Source organism: Sinocyclocheilus rhinocerous, unplaced genomic scaffold, assembly GCF_001515625.1.
Source record: "Sinocyclocheilus rhinocerous isolate Xijiao unplaced genomic scaffold, SAMN03320098_v1.1 scaffold1660, whole genome shotgun sequence".
NCBI classification, from domain to species: Eukaryota; Metazoa; Chordata; class Actinopteri; order Cypriniformes; family Cyprinidae; genus Sinocyclocheilus; species Sinocyclocheilus rhinocerous.
This window is the reverse complement of record NW_015664758.1, coordinates 189094-206168: the sequence shown is the minus strand read 5'-3', so window position 1 is coordinate 206168 and position 17075 is coordinate 189094. Positions and strand designations below refer to the sequence as shown.

The 17075-nt window shown below is 38.2% G+C and overlaps 1 pseudogene; it reads right to left on the bottom strand.

The window, feature by feature from the left end:
• LOC107730420 (V-type proton ATPase subunit B, brain isoform-like) overlaps positions 1–17075 on the bottom strand; it is a 30503-nt pseudogene that overhangs the window by 6097 nt on the left and 7331 nt on the right.

Sequence of the window (17075 nt, the reverse complement as noted above, 5' to 3'; positions counted from 1 at the left end):
GGGCTGCGGCATTTTGAACTAACTGTAGGCGTGTCACACATGTCTGAGAGGCACCAATGTACAAAGAGTTACAATAGTCTAGTCGAGATGTTACAAATGCATGCATGACAGTTTCGAAATTCGAAAAATGTTTAGATGATATTGCGTATATACTTTGAGTAAAAAGGATGGCTCCCCTTACGAAAAAGAAGTTTATTCAAGTGTGCTATTAGTACTTCTTTTAAACTAAACATAGGAAAGTATACTTTTAGTCTACTTTTTATGTACTTCTCAGAAATATACTTAAAATGACATTTAAGTATACTTGACTTATACTTATATATTAAGTATATTAAGTCTAAATATATTTGAGCTATAATTGTGCTCCTAGAATCCGTGTTTTCATTGTTATAATGTAGGGGGCGCTAGTACACATTTTCTGTACAGAATTTCCAAAAAGCACAAGTGAAGAAGAAACAACAGATGCTTCCATATGTATTCTAACACGATCATCAGACATAAAACAGCATCAAAACTATGTAACACTATTGAATAAAATGTCGACCAATAAAGAGGTAATAATAACTGTCAAGCTTTGGGGTGTTAATCGACTTTATCTACGTTTTGATTATCATTCTGAATCCAATTCATAGTCTTTTTTCAGCTTTTTGTTCAAAATGTTGTTTATTTCTTTATTTTTTATTTATGAAACTTATCCACATTCAAGTGTTTAAAAAAAGAATGCATGAAGCTAGAATAAAATGTTTTTATTTACAAGCAGATACCCTGTTCTTTTGATGTTTTGTAAGTTCAGATATTCATGTAACAAAATATATACAAAGTAATACCTAAATAGGGACATAGTAGTAAACTTAAAGTATGATGTAAAGTTCACTTAAAGAAAACTTACAAGTATACTTGCAGTATAAAACTACTAAACTAGTAGTTTACTGAAACTATACTTCAAAGTGTACTAAAAATACTACTACAAGTATTTAATTAGTAAACTATCAGTATACCTATAAGTTCACTTTTAGTATAGTTGCAGTACAAACTAAACATTTTGATGTAAACTAGTTGTGTACTCAAAGTTTACTACTGTTATACTTAAAGTATACTTAAAAGTATACTTTTATATACTAGAAAGTGGGCCAATTTAGTCCCAAGGAGTATTGAAATAGTACACTTACAAGTATACTACTAGTACACTGATATTTGTATACTTACTACATAAAGTATACTTAAAAATATACTTGAACTTTACTTAAGTATACTTACTAAAATAAACGAAGTATACTACTTTTTGGTAAGAGAATGCAGACATAGGCTACTGGGCAGCGATCACCTAAAAGATTAGTGCACATATTGTTCAAATGTCAAATATTGAATAAATGCATTTGATTGGTAAACCAAATTCAGACTTTACGCTTCAATCTCAAATGGTAATGCATGGAATTTACGGAAAAGCTCAACTAAATAACAACGCTAATAAGAGGGGGGCGTGGTGGCTTTGGCTATCGGCACGCCAGTCAATTTACCCCACAGCCAATCACAGTCCCCCTCCTTGCTCGGGCCTAGCCCAATTTAATTTATGAAACTATCAGTATACCTATAAGTGCACTTTTAGTATAGTTGCAGTACAAACTAAACATTTTGATGTAAACTAGTTGTGTACTCAACGTTTACTACTGTTATACTTAAAGTATACTTAAAAGTATAGTTTTATATACTAGAAAGTGGGCCAATTTAGTCCCAAGGAGTATTGAAATAGTACACTTACAAGTATACTACTAGTACACTGATATTTGTATACTTACTACATGAAGTATACTTAAAAATATACTTGAACTTTACTTAAGTATACTTACTAAAATAAACTTGAAGTATACTACTTTTTGGTAAGGGTCTAGATGTTCTAGAATAGATTTTGCTTGTTTCTAAAAAGTTTGATAATATTTACGTTAATGTTATGGCAACTCCATTATCCGATCAAAACGTTTAATTAAAACTAATATTTCTGGCAGCATTCATATTGGAAAATGAATAGTTCTCTGCTCAAACTAAGGAAAGTTAAACAGGAAATGGAAATACTCACTAATTATTATTGGGTAAAAGTCAAAAATTAAGGGTTGTTTAAATGTAATTGGGAATTGTTAAATTGTGAAATCGGAAAATATCTGAGAAAATTTGCTAACACTTTAGCTAAATCACAGCGTCTCATGGAAGAGAGTTGTTCAAGTGATTTTATCTATATCCAGTATTCCTACTGCCAATTTATTGGATGAGGAGAGACTGCGCCTTACAGAGTTACAAAACAAGCTTGATTATATGTACAGAACGCAATCAAAAGGGAGTTTTTATTCGGTCAAGACAAAAATGGTTAGAGCATGGAGAGCAGATGTCTGCTTATTTTTTAAACTCGAAAGGTCTAGGGCTAAATTCTGTTCTATTTCCAAAATTAATATTAATAGATCGATTACAGATAACTATGATACAATTTCTAGTTTTGTTATACCTATTGGTCTAATTTATACACATCTAAATTTTCTGAGCTTTCTATGTCAATTTTTTGCAAAAATCTAGAGAATGTAAATATAATTAGTCAAGAGGACCAAATATCATGTGATTCCCAAATTACTTTTTCTGAAATTAAGGATGCGATTCAACATTTGAAATGTAATAAATCACCCGGTAGTGATGGAATTACTGCTGAATTCTATAAGCAGTTCTCTGAGTTTCTCACCCCGTCCCTTTTTGAAGTGTATTCTTAAAGTTTAAAGTGCTCTGAACTTCCTACAACTATGACACAAGGCGAAATCTGTCTAATTCTTAAACCCAAGAAAGATTTACTGTTTATTGATAATTGGAGACCCATTAGTCTGTTGAATAATGGTTACAAAACATTTGCTCTTGTTTTCGCCCAAAGGTTTAAATTAGTATTAGATTCAATAATTAATGAAAACCAATCGGGGTTTATGAGAAAGAGACATATATTTAATGATATTAGACTTATTTAGGATCTTATTGATTATTCGAACCTTATTTAAGAGTTTTATATTGTTTTTAGATTTTTTTTAAAGCCTTTGACACCGTCGAACATCCTTTTATTTTTTATTGTTTAGAACGCTTTGGGTTTGGGACCTATTTCTGCAATGCCATGAAAACGCATAATAGTTTGGCAATAGTTAAGTCAAGGCACCACACAAATATTTGATCCAAATAGAGGTGTGAAGCAAGGTTGCCCAGTTTCTGTTTACCTTTTTCTTATCTTGTCATTTTATTAAATCAAGATAGAAGAAATTCAAGTCAAAGGAAGAAGTGTCCTGATAAGTCAGCTGACATGGCCCTTTTTTTGAAAAATGCTTGTCAAATTCAATCGGCTATCAAAATTATTTAAATTTTCTCCAGTGACTCAGGTCTTTGCCTTAATTTACAAAAATGTGAATTGTTGTTGCCATGACAAATCCATTAGTAATATTCCTGTAAAAGGAAGTTCCCATCTATTTAGGTATGGCTTTCAATTTTAATCCGGTGATTAAAAAAAAAAAGTAAAGATTTAATATTTGGTTACAGAGGGATTTATCTCTTAAAGGTCATGCTCTCCTAAAACGGAAGGTATTTCTAGGCTTACCTATGTTGCTTCCTCAATTCATTCAGATAGTAAAATAAATACGATAATTGATCAAGCTGAATTTTTTTGTGGAAAAACTGTGTACATTACATTAGAAAAGCTGTGATAGTTAATTCATATAAAAAATGGTGGTCTTGATTATTTCGATTTTTCTATCTTAACACTCAAAATTAACTGGTTGAAGTATTCTTTGAAAAACCCTTCTTCTATGTGGAATATAATATCTAATACTGTATTTGACCAACTTGGTGGTCTCTCATTTTTGTTAATGTGTGATTACAAAATTTAAAAACTACTGGTTAAATTGTCAGCTTCTCACAAGCAAGCACTTTTGGGATGGAAGTTAATTTACAAGCACAATTTTTACTCCACACCATATCTGGAATAATTGTAATATTTTGTATAAACACAAGAGTATGTTTATGATAACCTGGTTTGATAAATGGATCATTTTGGTAAGACAGCTTTTGAATTCTCAGGGGTATTTAATGACTTATGATGAATTTCTTTCATATTTTAATTTCCCTGTATCCCCAAAAGAATATACCTCTGTAATTGGAGCTCTCTCTTAGTATTGTGTCTTTATGTAGAGGTATTTCATACTCTAAACATGTTTCTTTACTTCACCCTGCTGACACTTTCTGTGGTAGAATTTGTTTTTCAACAAGTAAAAATAATAATAAGGCTATACGTTTATTATTTCAAAAAGAAATTGTTAGCAAGCAATATGCTATTTTCTATTGGTCTAAGTTTATTGGAAATATTAATTGGAGGAAGGTTTGGGAGTTACCTAATAAATATCTTATTACAAATAAAATTAAGGAAATTTCATTTAGATACTGTACTAATTTTACCCTGCTAAGCATTTGTATCCAGATTTATTGAATATATGTAAATTGCTTGTTTTGTTCATTACGTCCAGAAACAGTACCTCATATTTTCTGGCACTGTCAATATACAAAGAAGTTATGGTGGGAGGTTTCTAGATTTATAAATGATAAATTGTGGTGCAATTCTCTTTTACGATATGAACATGTAATATTTGGCTTTGTGAACTATAGTAAGAATTTGGAAAATGAGGCATATATTATCAATCTTTTGATTATACTTGTTAAAGGGTTAGTTCACCCAAAAATGAAAATTAGCCCATAAATTACTCACCCTAGTCATCCTAGGTGTATATGACTTTCTTCTTTCAGACAAATCCGGTCAGAGTTATATTAAAAATAGTCTTTGATCTTTCAAGCTGTTTAATGCAGCGGGTGTTGCATGCATCAGTCCAAAAGAAGTTAAATAAAAACGCCCATCCATAAAAAAAAAGAAAAAAAAAAAGTAAAAAAAGTGTCTCACGGCTCCGGGGGTTGAACAAAAGCCTCCTGTAGCGAATTGATGCGTTTTTGTAAGAAATATATCCATATTCAAAATATAATAATCACTTTAATGTAGCTTGCGCCAACAGCTGTACACGGAAGCAGTTCCGGGCGGATGATGTATGAGGTCACTTCTGCACATGCGCCACTTAGAAGTGACGAACGCGGAAGCGCAGGGGAGAGATCAAAACAAAACAACGGTCACTTATTAGAAGTACAAAACGAGGATTTGTAAAGAAGAATGTCGGAGGATTTCGATATAAGCCAAGAGGAGACTGGTTTTCCTTTGTTAAAGTAAGGAAACTTTGCTTCCTTTGCTCCGGTTAACAAACATTGGTTTTCACAAGACTCACCAGCGCATGCGCAACGATGAACTCATACGTCATCAGCCCGAAACTGCTTCCGTGTACAACTGATGGTGCAAGCTACATTAAAGAGATTACATTTTAAATATGGATATTTTATGGGATTATAATTTATGGGCTAATTTAAATTTTTTTGAAAATGTCAATTTCAAGTGGGCATCATGTTAAAACACCCTTGGTCAGTATATACACTGAAGTCATCAGAAAGCAAGTGCCACTGTTCAAACCCTTCAGCATATTAAACCAAAAATTCGTAGGAAAGCAGTTTAACCACTTCATGGCACCCTTTAACACTTACAGTAACTAAACTAGAAAGAGTACCACCATCCTTAAAACTGTAACTTTAATATATAAAGCCAAAAGACACCAAGAAAACTGCTTTGAAAGATTTAGTGGGGTTTCAGTTCTGGAAGACATTTACATCATGTGGCAGTTTACCAGAGTCTTTTATCCCTTGACTGAGTAGAAGCGGCTTGAGGAAGAGCTGCGGGATAGAGCAGGAGCATTCTGGTTGTTCATTGAACTGTAGCTACTCAAGACCTCAGAAGCTGAAGGACTGGATGTACCTTGACCAGCAACACTTGGATCATAAGGCAAGAGCTGGGACCCAGGGGTATACTTGGTAGAGAGGCTTTGAGATTGGACAGAGCTACTATAACTGGTGCTACCACCCTGTGCAAAAACAAACGGACCAGAAACTCTTGAAGATGAGCCTCCTGCAGATGACAGGGAAGATAACTGCATTGGAGAGCTTTGAGATGAACTGCCCTGCGATGCAGCTGCATCTGAAGGCTGAATACCTTGTGTCCAACGAGTGGCTGAAGGCTGCCATCTTTGAGACTTCTGGCTTTGGGACACAGAAACGCCTTGATATGCTTGGCTGGACTGACTAGCAACACCTTGGGATGAGGACGATGACACACTTGCATATGGGGATGAAGACCCAGGGATAATTTTACGATATGAACATGTAATATTTGGCTTTGTGAACTATAGTAAGAATTTGGAAAATGAGGCATATATTATCAATCTTTTGATTATACTTGTTAAAGGGTTAGTTCACCCAAAAATGAAAATTAGCCCATAAATTACTCACCCTAGTCATCCTAGGTGTATATGACTTTCTTCTTTCAGACAAATCCGGACCCAGGGATAAACTGACTAGCAGCATCTTGAGGCCGAGATGATCCACCATAAGCAGTGCTTCCCAGCAGGGTGAAGCGAGTGGAGGACCCTGCCTGGGTGCCAGAGCTGCCTGTGAAGGTAGAGGTAAACCGCTTCCGAGAATCCTGAACAGTAGTAGATGGACCAGCTTGGGGTGAGGACAGGGATACACTTGCATAGGAGGATTTAGATCCACGGGAAAACTGACTTGTGGCACCTTGAGGTGATCCACCATAAGCAGTGCCTCCCTGCAGGGTGAAGGGAGAGGAGGACCCTCCCTGGGTGCCAGAGCTGCCGATGTAGGTAGAAGCAAGCTGCTTCCAAGAACCATGAACGGTAGTAGATGGACCAGCTTGTGGGGAGGACAGTGATACACTTGCATAGGAGGATCCAGGGGCAAATTGACTTGCAGTATCTTGAGGCTGTGGTGATCCACCATAAGCAGTGCTACCCTGCAGAGTGAAGGGAGTAGAGGACCCAGCCTGGGTGCCAGAGCTGCTTGTGAAGGTAGAGGTAAGCTTCTTCCGAGAAGCCTGAACAGTAGTAGATGGACCAGCTTGTGGTGAGGACAGTGATACACTTGCATAGGAGGATTTAGATCCAGGGGCAAATTGACTTGCAGTATCTTGAGCCTGGACAGAACCACTGTAAAGGCTATTCACTCTTTCTGGGGCAAAACCAGTAGAAGCTCCAAATTGAGCCCCAGAGCTGCCTCTAAATACAGAAGTAAACTGCTTCCGTGAACTCTGAACCATACTAGGACCAGCAACAGCTTGGGGTGAGCACAGGGACACACTTGCATAGGGTGATTGAGGTCCAGGGGCAAACTGACTAGTGGCATCTTGAGGTGATCCACCATAAGCAGTGCTTACCTGCAGAGTGAAGGGAGTAGAGGACCCTGCCTGGGTGCCAGAGCTGCCAGTGAAGGTAGAAGCAAGTTGCTTCCGAGAAGCCTGAACAGTAGTAGATGGACCAGCTTGGGGTGAGGACAATGACACACTTGCATATGGGGATAACGGCCCAGGGACAAATTGACTAGCAGCATCTTGAGGTGGAGATGATCCACCATAAGCAGTGCTTCCCAGCAGGGTGAAGGGAGTAGAGGACCCAGCCTGGGTGCCAGAGCTGCCTGTGAAGGTAGAGGTAAACTGCTTCAGTGAACTCTGAAGCGTAGTAGGACCAGCAACAGCTTGGGGTGAGGACACCAATAAACTTGCATAGGAGGGTTTAGATCCAGGGGCAAACTGACTCGAGGTATCTTGAGACTGGACAGAACCACTGTAATGGCTAGTCATGCTAACAGGTGCAAAACCAGTGGAGGCCCCAAACTGAGAGCTGCCCTGGGAGGCAGAGGTAAACCACTTCAGTGAACTAGATTGACTGGCAACACCTAGTGGTGATGACAAACCTGGACATGAGGTTGGCAACCCAGGGTTAAACTGGCTAGCAGTATCTTGAGGCTGAGATGATCCACCATAAGCAGTGCGATGCAGGGTGAAAGGAGTAGAGGACCCAGCCTGGGTGCCAGAGCTGCCTGTGAAGGTAGAAGTAAGCTTCCGAGAAGCCTGAACAGTATTAGACTGACTGGCAACACCTTGGGATTTGGATGATACACTTGGATACGAGTGAGACACAGGGGCAAACTGACTTGCAGTATCTTTAGGCTGTGGTGATCCATCGTAAGTGACACTTCCTTGCAGGGTGAAGGGGGTAGAAGACGCTGACTGGGTGCCATAGCTCGAGGTAAAACGCTCATGTGAACCGTGAACAGTAGTAGTCTGACGGTCTACATCTAGGGGTGACAAAGCACACTTGCAATATAAACTTGAGGTACCTTGAGATTGGACAGAACCACTGGAAGAGCTGCTCATTCCCTGTGAGGCCCCAAACTGAGCCCCAGAGATGCCCTGGGAGGCCGAGAGATATTGCTTATTGGAACTCAAGACACTGGCGGACCGACTGGAAGTGCTTTGGGATGAAGAAATGGGCTTGGAGTAGCCAAGAGCATATTGACCAGAGGTAGCTTGAGACTGTGGAAGCAACCCACTGTAATAGTCCCCTGCCGGAGATGGAAACCGACCAGAAGCTTCCGTTTGAGACAGCGAACCAACTTGTGAAACTGCTCTATAGGAAGTCCTGCCACTTGTGGGACCACTTACATATTTGGTAGGGGACATGGGAGTATACTGACCCAGAGTGCCCTGAGGCTTGAGAGATAAACTAGTAGAGCTACTACCTCCTTGTACAGGGACATAACGACTAGAAGTCGCTAACTGCATGCCAGACCTGTTCTGGGTGTTTGACATAGAAACCATAGGTGAACTTTGAGCATTTGTGGACTGGCTAGAAACCCCTAGGGGTAAAGCATCAAGCTTGTTAGACATAAAGGATCCTGGAGTATACAGACTAGAGGCAGTGAGAGACTGGGACACACCACTGTAACCGTCACTCCCTACATGTGTGGGGACAGAACTTGCAGACAATTCAGCCCCAGAGCTGCCCTGAGAAGTGGCAGAGCCTTGAGCCTGGCTAGACAAGCTACTGTAAGAGACACTGCCCTGAGTGTATGGAGATGCAGCAGCATCTGTTGACTTTGAATCAGAACTGCTCTGAGGGCTAACTACATGCAGACTAGGGGAGCTTTGACCACTAGTATACTGGTTAGATACCACCAAGGGCATATGCTGACTGGGTGTCTCAAGAGCACTAAGCCCTGTCACTTTCTCTAGAAAGGAAGAACCAGAAGCTAAAAATGTGCCAGAACTATCCTGAGAGCCTGAACTGAACAGACTGGGGGAGCTCTGGTCACCAGAGGACTGGTGAGAAATGGTTGAAGAACTGAGCTTGGTACTGGAGTCTGAGGTATATGGACTAGAGGCACCTTGAGACAAACCACTGTAACTACCTTCACCCTGAGAAGACACCGGTTGACCTGAGCTTTCTGAAAGTAGTACAGGGCTACTTTGAGAAGTGGAAGTGGCACCTGGATCTGCCGATTGATGAACAGAGGTTTCCTGGGAGCTGGACACATGCAAACCATCACCAGTGGACTGGCCAGAAACGCCAAGCTTGGCAGGGTAGCTACTACTCTCTCCTTACATAGAAACAAGGTGTCCAGAACCACTTGGAGCATACTGGGTCTCCAAAATTAATCCACTAGCAACACCTGGAATGGTTGATCCAGAGGACGTCAAACTGCTTGAAGGCTGTTGAACTGGGGGCAGAGGTAAGGAAGCCGAGGCATAGCTGCTTGGAGCAGTCTGGGCATGGGACATTGACTGATAGTTACTAGAACCACCTTTGACAAACTGGAGTAGATTCAACTTTGACCTGCTTTTCAAGGGTTTGTTAGGAAACAAAGTGAAGCCCACTTCTTCAACAGGCAAAGGGGGGGGCCTCACCTTTAAATCCATCAGCAGTCCTCCAAAATAGCAAGACGACTACCATCATTATTTTTACTATTTTGTTCATATTTTTGTTTGCAAAATACATTTTTTTTTTTACTTGTCTTACTTAGTAAGTTACATGAACATGGCTAAGCAATACTACAATATTTTCCGGTTAAATGAGTATGCACTTCATATTTTGTAAAGTACTGTTGCGCAAATTACATCAGTATCAAAATAAAACACCAAACCATTAATTATATTCGATTACTATCAGCATGATCATTCATTTATACAACATCAAGGTTTATTTCATGAAGCGAGTGTTAACATACATATTTTCAATACAGCGTATTGCATTCATGCATTAGGACAACAATCACTTCATTATGAATTCACTTGATATCACACACTTTAACACAGTACATATATTCATGGCACCAAAATTAAAATTATAATAAACATATTGCTTACACAAACATAAATTACACATTTTTATACAAAATGTAAAATAGCTAACAGTACACAACAAAAGATAAATCTATTGCTCAGTGTTTGGTTTTCGTCCTTTGATTTGATTGAGCCACTATGCTTTTCAAATCCTTTGTAATGCATTCTATGAACATATGGCTTCTTTTCATACTTCATGTTAAATATGTAGTTTTATATATAGCGTATTTATTATAACGATGAAAAATTCATAGAATGCATTAAGCCATTATACATTTAACTTGGCACTTCTGAAACACAGGCTGCTTTGTAGTAGCTTTGTCAGTTGCTCTAAAATTTTGCCAGCAAAGAGAAATATTGGCCTTTCCTGCATTGTTCAGAATACAGTTTGACACACTGAGCTACACACACACACACACACACAAAACTTTCTGTGTAGCAACAATATTCATATAATATTTGCTTTACTATTCAGCAACACTTACATAATAAATAAATACCAAGAGCAGCAATGAAAACAACTTTGTATTCCATCAATGTAGACTCAGTGTACTTGATCTGAGCAGAGAGAGCGAGTAACATCTAGAAGTGTGAGGACAGATTCACGGCTGATTGAGAGACAAAATGAATAAACGAGGTAGGAAGTAAGACTAATGTTTGGAGTCTCGGGGATAAAACTCGGCCAGAGTGCTCTGAGGAATCCTCTTCAGCATCTCCTTGGGGAAGATTCTCAACAGCTGCCAGCCAATGTCCAGTGTTTCAAACACAGTTCGGTTCTCATATGCACCTGTGGCACAAAACATGTTAGGCTCATTCTGAAGTTATATAATAGTGCAGCCCGTTGCCATTCACACAATTATATATATTACTACATATTAGATATCAACCTCATGCCATCAAAGATGGAGGTGAGTTGTTTTTTGGAGAAATTTTACATTACATCACTTGCTCACCAATGCAGTGAATGGGTGCCATCAGAATGAGAGTCCAAACAGCTGATAAAAACAACACAAGAAATCCACACGGCTCTAGTTCATCAATTAATGTCTTTGTTTCTTAAAAACACACAGCTTTACACTTCACAAGACATACATTGATGGACTGGACTCGAGTGGATTGTGATGTTTTTATGTAATGCTAAATTTCTCCAAATCTGTTCCCATGAAGAAAAAACTCACCTACATCTTGGATTGCCTTTTCAACATTTTTCAAAATTTCATTTTTTTTCTTCTTCCTAAACATCCTTGCACCCCAAACTTGAATAATGTTTTAATGTTTGAATAATATTGAATTTTCAATACAATCAATGCATTCCTAAGGTGACATTTACACCGAGGTGAACATATGCTTGATGATAAACTAAAGTTTTTGTTTCTTTGTACGGTGTTGAAAACCAGTTGGCAAATATAAGTTATAATCATTGAGATGCTTACACCTCGAAAACTGTTTGCCAAGCATTGAGCATTGAACAAGAGACAAAGAATTATAATTAACTGAAGACAGAAATCTCAAGCATTTTACAAATTGTTTAGAAGTACATCCTTTTTATTCTAGGATATTTTCTTTTTACACTGATATTACACAGCAAATCTTTTTTTTTTTTTTTTTTAGAAAACTTTGTTTTGTGCTTGGTTGAGGACAGCTGAATAGATGGGTTACATTTTTTGTGTGAAAGGGCCTTAAGACGAGATTTTTTTGTATCATTCCACAGGCGATCTCCTGTTGCTATACTTACCCTGGGAAATAAAATTCTTCTCAAATTTCTGTAACTAATATTTACAGGAGGGGGGGGGACTGCAACACAATTGTTTGTAATAGAGACCCAATTGTTTTAGTCACACTGAGCTGCTGTTCTTTATTTATTTACTGAGAGTTTACACTACAGTTTAAAGGTTTGGGGGTAGCAAGTATTTGTTTTTTCTTTTTGGAAGAATGTGATACTTTTTTTTTCAACAAGGAGAAATGTCAAAAGTGACAAAAACAAACAAAAACAAAATATTTCTATTTCAAATAAATGCTGTTCTTTTGAACTTTCTACCCATCAAAGAATCCTGGGAAACTTCATCCTTTTTCCAAAAAATTAATGAGCGGCACAACTGTTTTATACTACATATTAGAATGATTTCTGAAGGATCACGTGACTCTGAAGCCAGGAGTAATGATGCTGAAAATTCAGCTTTCCACCACAGGAATACATTACTTTTTAAAATATATTCAAATAGAAAACGTTTTTTAATTGTAATTAAATATTAATTAAATTGTAAATAAATATTCTATTTTAATTTTAATTGTAAGAATATTAAAATTGTATAATAATTTGATCAAATAAATGCAGCCTTAATGAGCATAAGAGACTTCTTTCGAAAAAACTTTGTTTTATTAATCTTATATATATATTAGGGTTACTTGCATGTAATTATTAGGGGTGCTCCAATCAGGATTTTTTAGGCCGATCACCGATTGCCGATCACAGAAAGCAGTATCTGCCGATGCGATCACCGATACCAATCTTTTTAAAGCCTTCTTTTTTTATCATGTAAAATTATTTATAATGATACTCCAATCAGGATTTATTCAGGGCCTGAATTTCATTTTTGAAAATGGGGGGAATTCTCCTCTTAGGTAACTCTTGTGAGAGGGATTTTTTTTTATTTTAGGGGTGGAGGGGGGGCATTTTTAGACATTTAAAAATATATATATTTATCTCACCTAAATGTTTGATTATGCAGTGCATTTTTGTTTTTAAAATCGAGCAATTGTTGCACGATAGCCTACACACAGCACAAGCCTGATTTCGTGAGCTGTATGTGAGGCGGACTTTTACGCCAGGTTCACACATACTCCGTTTGCAGTGCTTTGTACTTTTACACTGAATCCGCTACTGATCCGTGGCTGTTTACCACCAACACAACATTTATCAATTATTTTGATTTCAAATCCAAACATTGCTACAAAAAAATGCTTTTTCAGCATTGTGATTTTTTTTTTTTCACAGTACAGTAATACAATCTTTCATAGATGTGTTTAAACGTAATAAATATAATCAACACATTATTCAATGCTTTTGACGTTTGCATTTACTGCTAGATTTACATATTAAGTTGCTCAAACAAGTGGCAAAACATTTAAACTATTTTTCTTACGTTATCACAAACATTCTAAATGAAAACTTACCATTCAGCTCTACTGCCTTTTCTTTTGCATTTAAATCTTTATAACAAGCAAGCAATCATGCGGTTCCATAAAGAACTATGTTTTACTACCTCCACAAGTGCCATCTATTATTGCCTTGTTTATCTAAAAGTGCTCTTTTCCTTTAAACCTAGCCAAAAACCCATAGCCTATGTGTTGACTGTGAAACACAGTAGACTTTAATTATAAGGAATTTTGGTGTAATTACTACATTTCGTGTCAATCCATGTTCATATTTACCGCAAACAATGCGCTGTCACTTTAATTCAAACTCATTTAAACTCGGTGTGGAAACGATCTCTGCTTTGCTGCAGATGCACCGCACCACTCATGGAGCGCACTGCCAGACCGCAACCGTGTGCAGTGTGAACGCTCTGATCCATTAACATGAGCGCGGAAAAAATACGCACCGCATACGCACTGCAAACGGAGAATGTGTGAACCTGGCGTTATGTGTGTGCGCTTCAAGTGTGCATGAGCGCACAGTCTCCAGGAGAGTGCACAAGTGCTGAATGGTTAAACACTGGCAAGAATTAAAAAGAAATTGAAATTACGTCTCGCATAAGCTTTTCAAATTACTTTATAAGTTATTTAATGAAGAAATATGAATTGTACCTCACCTTCAGCATTATTATTATTTCACCCGCGCCGGACAGAGACTGAGACGGTGCCGCTGCATGTCATGCCAAACCTCTCAAGGCAGCGTCATCAGCTTGAGATCGGTTTATGAGATCGGCCTTTATAGAGACCGCCGATCAAACATCCCAAAGCGATTATCGGCCGATAGTGATTGGTAGCCGATCAATCGGGGCACTAGCAATTATGCATAATTTATTGCTATTATAATAGTAAGTAAATGTAACGTGTAACAAGGACACCTTAAAATAAAAGTGTTACCAAAAATGAAAATATTTTTAGATATAATTAGCAAATCTAAAATTATGTAAAATTCCATACTTACCAGCTGATTAGAGACATCTGAGTGGTCTTTGCGTGTCATTCCTTCACCAATGGCTGACTTCATCAATCGAGACAAAGAAGGTAGTACATTGATGGGAGGATAGATCTGTATAGAAATATCAACAGTTGCTATTAAACAGCACAAAGGATTCAATCATGTACTAAATAACTAATATTCAGACTGTGAGCTTGTTTCCATTACTTGCCTGTCTGTTATGAAGCTGCCTGTCCACATAAATTTGACCCTCAGTGATGTAGCCGGTTAAATCGGGAATAGGATGGGTAATATCTGTGGACAGGAGATTAAATTAAGCAAGTAAACCATTTATGATGATTAAAGTATTAAAAGAAGAGTAGGAACAAGTAGGTTTTCTAACCATCATTGGGCATAGTGAGGATTGGGATTTGGGTGATGGAGCCATTGCGTCCCTCCACACGTCCGGCCCTCTCGTATATTGTTGCCAGATCAGTGTACATGTAACCTGGGAAACCACGTCGACCAGGAACCTCTTCTCTAGCTGCTGAGACCTTCAAGATGATAGGGATTAATGCAGTCACGAGTAGCAAGTTTAGCCTTGATGCTAATGGCTGTCAGTATAAATTCACTTGGGATGCCAAACCGATTAATCGCTATGTGTGTGTACTGTGTATATTTATTATGTATATATAAATACACACACATGCATGTATATATTTAAGAAAAATATGTTATGTTTATATATTAAATATATTTATATATGATATAATTTATATGAATATAAATATATACATGTAAATACATGTAAATATTTTCAAAATATATGCTGTATGTGTTTGTCTTTATATATACATAATAAATATACATGGTACACACACATATATTACGTAAACAAAAACTTTTATTTTAGATGCACTAGTATATTTATATATTATGCAAACACAAACTTTTATTTTGGATGAGATTAATCGCAATTAATCGATTTGACAGCCCTAGAATTAACACACTGTACCTCTCGTAAAGCCTCGGCATAAGAGCTCATGTCAGACTTAAAAAAAAAAAAAAAAAACCTTTCCGAGTCATTATTTACTCACGTTCATGTCATTCCAAACCTGCATGACATTCTGAAGGATTGTTCTGGTTGCACTTCTGTAACGCATTTAATTTTCGTCCACTTCGAATCATTTAGACTACGGATGTTTTTATGGTGCTCTTATGCATATTTGAAACCCAAAAGGCTATATGTGTTTGGAATGACATGAGGGTAAGTAAATTATGACATTATTTCATTTTTGGGTGCACTATGCCTTAAACCTTCAAGAATATTTGAGAGGATACTGACGTGGGATCATTGGCCAAATTTAAAAAGAGGCACACATTGTCCATGGACCCGTTCTCTTCGAAATCAGACTTAAAAAATCTTGCAGTCTCCATGTTGACCTAAAGACACAAGTAACTTCATGAAGATTTCCCATTGGTATGGATGTAGACTTTTAATCAGAAGTGCTCCTCACCCCCATGGCAGCAAACACAATGGCAAAGTTCTCCTCGCTGTAATCCATCACATCTTTGGACTTCTTCACCAATCCCGCCTGACGACAGATCTGTGCAGCAATCTGAAAAACACAGTTACATTACAGTGAGAAAAAAAAAACAGGTTCAAGGTCCAATTGTTAGGTAGTTAGTCTTGAATTAAAATGGCCATTTTGGGTATTTTCCATAATATTGCTAAGTATATTGTTAATTACCATTAACATCAAGATGGCGCCGCAAATGGCAGCCACGACGCTGAGCTTCGCAATTCTTCTGCTGTTTTTGTTTGTTTGTTCTGTTCAAACATGCGTAGTCATCTGAACTTCTCATCCGCATCAACATGGACTTTCAAACTCTGCTGCACTGTGCTTCACTGAAACCTGGCTGAGTGAAGCCATTCCGGACAGCACACTTCATCTGCCGGGCTTCCAGCTGTTCAGAGCGGATCCCATCGCAGAGTTAACGGGGAAAACGAGAGGTGGTGGATTGTGTATCTACATCAAGGAATGTTGGTGTTCAGACGTAACAACGCTGAAAAAGGTATGCTGTCCTAACTTAGAGGCAACTCTTCATTAACTGTAAACCTTTCTACTTGCCACGGGAGTTTTCCCTTTTTCGGTCTCGTGAATGTGTACGTTCCTCCAGACGCATGCGCCGCGATGTAACAACTGGCAAAAGTACCCAGACTAGAGCCCTGCATTTCAGCCCGGGCCCGATGGGCCCCGACTTTTTTACGCCCCTCGGGCTGGGCTTCGGGCCAATTTTCACGTCATAGTTCAGACGCGGGCCGGGCCTCGGGCCTGTTTTAGGCTTCTCCTTATTTTTATATTTTAGACATCCATAAATTAGGCTAGTGATGAAAAAAATTGCCTCGCTGGTGGAAACAACACGAGACCGTGCTACCGCGACTGTCAAGAGCGGCTCGACGGTGTTTAGTGACCCGCAGCAGCAGTATGTATGGTGCGTGCCTTCAGCGCAGCTGAACAGTTCTGCGTTGAAATGCAAGCAATAGGCTTAAGCTTGCCGCAAAGCACCGGCAAAAGTAATTACCATAAATGTGACGGGGGA